Consider the following 4,882-nt stretch of genomic DNA (forward strand, 5'->3'; position numbering starts at 1 on the left):
CGGACACGCGGGGACCTCAGCGCGCTCCGCGCAGGCAGCGCCGAGGACGCCCCAGCGAGGGACCTTTGCGCAATGCAGGGCGGAGCGCGGGTTTTCGGTCAGGCGGCGCGGGGGCAGCTCTGGCCGCCGCCGGCGGGGGGGGCGGGCCGCTTTTCCGGTGTCCCGGTGCGATCAGGAAGCGATTCCCGGTCGGGTGGAGCGTGGGAGTCAGCCTGGGGAACGGGGATCCCGCGGGTGTTGCGGATCAGGCAGGCGCACGGGCAGCTAAGCGAGGGGGCCTGAAGGCGCTGTTGCCACGGCGACGCCGAGGCCTAAAGGGGAGGCGGGCCCGGCGAGGCCTCGGGATTTGGAGCGGCTTCTCCGGCTCTCGGCCCTTTGGGCCGGGACGCGGTTTAGGGCCGTGGGTGGGTGCGGTGTCACCCTGGGGCGACCCCCGGGTGGTACCCGCGGCACAAGGGGTTCTCTCCCCGGCCTGCGGGGAGCTGCCCCAAACATGGCATAAGCAGCGCTGAGCAGCGCCAGGGCTGAGTTCAGGAGCTCGGCGAGCCGGACACGGAGCATTTAGCCCCTCGTTGGGTTGTTAATTGGTCGGTAAACTTCCTGCTGGGCGCTGTGTTGACCAACAGGCTGAAGTGCATTGGACTGGTAGTGGTTTATAAAAATGTGCTTAAAGAGATGCCTCAGATCGAATTCCACTCGGTTAACACCGGCTCCAGGTGAATTCAGAAGGGACCGCCAAGTTGATGAGAGGGATGAAGCACTTTTCCTGTGAGGAAAGCCTGAGAAAATTTGGATTGTTCAGCCTGGAAGAGAGAAAGCTTTGAGTGACGTGACTGTGACCTTCCAGCACCTGAAGAGAACTTACAGAAAAGATGGGGCAAGACTTGACATGGGCATGCAGTGACAGGATGAGGGGGAATGGCTACAAAGTGAAAGGGAGCAGGTTTAGATTGGATATTAGGAAAAAAATCTTTACTGTGGGGGTGGGGAGGCCCTGGCACAGGCTGCCCAGGGAAGCTGTGGCTGCCCCATCCCTGGAAGTGTTTGAGGCCAGGCTGGAAGGGGCTCTGAGTAACCTGGACTAGTGGAAGGTGTCCCCACACATAGCAAGGGCATTGGAAACTAAATAGTCTTCAAGGTCTCTTCCAACCCAAACCATTCTGTGATTTTATGATGATGGCTCTATGAGCTTTGGTATTTGGAGGCAGCAGCCCAGGACACACAGGGCTCTGTGTTTTGTGTAGCATAGTACAAACAAAGCTCCTAATAAATTTGGACAAAGTTAACTGGAAAACCAGCATTTGGTCAGTCTGGGGTAGTGTTGCTTCATCTGTGTCCACAGTGCTGGGCAGGATGGGCAAATCAAGAGTTCTGTATTCTCACAAGAGCACACAAGGGCTTTTGTGATGTGTACTGTCAGTAACTGGTCAGATTTCAGCTGCTTTTCAATGTTTTTGGTCTTTATTTAATCACAAATTATGCTTAAACACAAGCACCATCTTCTGGTTTCTTAGGCCATCAGCACCGGGGTTTAATTTGTGAAGTTCTACGCTGCTGTGGGCTCCTTGGGCATCTCAGCACGCTCAAGCAAAGACTCCTTATTTATTTATTTATTTGGGATGCTAAATAGAGCTGGTCTTCTCCAAGGGGGCAACAAAGAGTTTTTCACTGGTACAAAAACAGAAAATGGGAAAAAAAAGAGTCTTTATTTGAAGCTTTAGTTATTTTATTCTGCTCCTGTAAGTTGTTCTGCCCTGAGTGATGTTGGTTTTTGTGCCGTTGGCCGCTGTGTGTTTACAGCAGCTCAGATTCCCTGCCCGGGTGTCAGAGCTGACCCTGAGCACGGGCTGAGCTCCCGATTCTCGTCCTGTCCAACCCGGATTCCTGAGTGAATCACCCGCGGATCACCGGGACTGCCTCGCCCAAATGGCAGGGGGTGGAACTGGGTGGACTTTGAGGTTCCTCCCGAGCCAAACCATGCCAGGATTCCACGGTTAAACAGCCAGGGCTTTAGCTGAGCTGTCAGTAGTGGTCACTGTGTTACAGATTCACACCTCTGTTCAATCCACTTCCCCTGGCCACTCACAAAGCAGGAAGCAGATTTTGATTTAAAATTCCTCTGCCTACAACGCTGTAATGTCTGGGCTGCTGCCATCTTGCTTTGAGACTCTCATTGAAGCTTCTTTGTTTTATTTATTATCAATTACAAGGAGGCACGGTTTCATCCCACACCTAAAACATGTCGAGATGCAGCTATGTTGATAAGCACACCAAGAGTTTCTGTGTTAGTGAATTCCCAGAAATTCACAGATACCCTGAAGTTGCAAGAGACCCACAAGGATCGAGGTCTTGTTCCTGTCATCAAAGTAAATTGTATTTGCAGACTTGGCTCTTGGGAAAACTGTCTTTCAGGTTGTTTGAATATTAGTTTGCTGAACTGTTATCTTGATAAACTCATTTAGGAAATAGTGTGATATTATTTTAACACGGTAAAGGATTGAATTAAGATGTTTAATCCTCTTTTTTATGGTTAATCCTCTGTTTTACTGATCTCAAAATGACAATACTTTTCTTATGTTTCCCACAGAAGTCTGGAAAGTGGATTATTGTCCGTATTCCCAGGCTGCAGAGTCAGCAACTGCTCACAGGAGAGGATGGGGGAGGAGAGGAAATCCTTCCCATGTACCAAGGGGCAGCAGATAAAAAGACTGCATGTTTGGCTCTCTGACAAGGAAAGGTGGCTGTCCCAGTTCTCAGGATTTAGGCTCATTAGCTCCTAATTATAGTTAAATATTTTTGCTGCCAGAATTATTTAAAAGCAGATCCTTGCTTCGGCCTTTTGTTTAAAGGTGGAATTTATATTCTCCATTCTCTACACATTTGTAATATTTGCTCTGTGAGCATAGGACTGACTGACTGATGACTGTTTAATGCTGTTAATTAAGTAGTGTTAACCCTGGGGTCTTTAAAAATGCCAGTGTGTGTCACCTTTGTGTTCAGCCCCAATGAATTTCAATTCACTCTAAAGATATTTAGATTTTCCAGATAATTAAAACTCCCTGAAAGATTGTTTGCAGGTGATATGTCAAAGACATTCCGAGTTCCAACAGGAAACCAAATGACAGCTACATCTAGAAAATGGAACATTTTCTGGTAGGGTCATCAGGGATGCAGAGGTGGGGAGGGAAGAGAGGACCAGAGTGCCTGGGGGAGGCACTGGATCCATTTAGGTTTGCTCTGCCAGACCTTTGGTTAACTCATCACCTGCAGCTCTTGGTTGTACCCACCTCTCATCCGGGTGCTTCAGTGTTGGCAGCTCCCTTGTTTTGGGTTGTTTTGGGGGTTTTGAATACCGGCTTGAAGAATCATTTGTATTTTCCTGCAATGACTCCAGGGCTTTGAGTTGTGGCGGATGATTGGCTTTGTCTCTGCAGGGGCCTCATTTAGCTCAGCCATGAGCACTCGGAAATGACACGCTGGTGACAGCCTCCCCAGCAGTTGGTGTTGCAAATATTTCAGCTGTGAGCGTAGACAGTAATTGTTGTGAGGTGCCTTCCTGCTGGGGGAAGTGAGGGCACCCCGAAGAAATTACAGGGGAGAAACACAAGGATCTACTGGAGTAGGATCTGAGGTGCTCACATAAAACAAACAACCCAAAACAAACCAAAAACCCCCACCCCAACCCAACAATGTTTTCTAACTAAAGTTAAATAAACAAAGCCCTCCTTCAAACTCCTACCCATTACTTCACGCGGGTGGGAGTTACTTCACACTCACTGAAACAAAAGGTAGAGAAATCAGGCAACTTCTTGTATGTGGGCCTTCACCAAGCTTCTGGAAAAGAACCCTGTTCCTGGGGCACTTCAGGGCTCAGAGCCCGCCTGAGGCCCTCTGACAGCTGATGGGAAATGTGTGTTTTATTGACTGTCCCCTGGCTCCACCAGCTGCAGGGACAAAGCCACTCCCCTGGTTTTTGCCAAGGGCAAAGGATTCATCTTACTGATGCTTTGCCACCTGCTCATTAGGGAGATGGGCCCTGGCTTTGGCAGGAAGTTTCCCAGGCTGCAGTGGCTGTGAAGGAGAGAACCGCCCTTGGCCCGGCCTCTGTGAGCCCCTCCACCGGGCTGTGCCTCCAGAACCTTCTGTCCCACCTGGCCCTGCCACCCGAGGCTTGCTGCAAACCCTGAGGAGCTGCCGAAATCCCTTGGCATTTAACAGAGCAGCACCAGCAGATACAAGGTTTGCAGTCCACTTTGGTCTTTTACAGATAAAAATGTTGAAGAATAAAGTTGTATATGACTCCCCGTGGAAGGGCACAACATTTATCAGCCCATAAGGGCTTTGTGAGTACTTACATCTGCAATCCCTCCACTCTTCCCCTTTTAAGAACCAAAATGAGCCCATTCCTGAAAAACAATGTCATGATTTTTCTTCTGGAAGAAGCTGTGTTGGCCGTGTCACAGAACGAGCTGAACCTGGATTGCTGAGTTTTTCCTTTTTAAATCATATCAGCACACTGAGAAACCTGTAAATGTGTTTTAAAGGCTCGGAGGAGTACAGTGATTTAAATGCTTTTTTTCCAGATCAATATTAGTGTGCCTTTTTGAAAATTGATAATACAGAATTACAGCGTGTACGCTCTGGGGGGTTCTCAGTGCTATAGCTAGCTAAGCTGCTATTTTTGTGCTCATCTGTATGAGCTGCCAATTTTCATGCAAATTATGGATTCTTAAAATAACTAAACATTCAGAAGCACTGTTGAGTTTCCTTCAGAGGAGAGCCTTCATCTCAGCGCAGCAGCTTGATTTTAGTACTTTTTTTTTTTTTTTTTTTTTCTAGCAGGCTAAATTGTATCCTTGCAGGCCAACACTTCTTGTACAGC

The sequence above is a fragment of the Prinia subflava genome, chromosome 7 (assembly GCF_021018805.1).
Source record: "Prinia subflava isolate CZ2003 ecotype Zambia chromosome 7, Cam_Psub_1.2, whole genome shotgun sequence".
Taxonomy (NCBI): domain Eukaryota; kingdom Metazoa; phylum Chordata; class Aves; order Passeriformes; family Cisticolidae; genus Prinia; species Prinia subflava.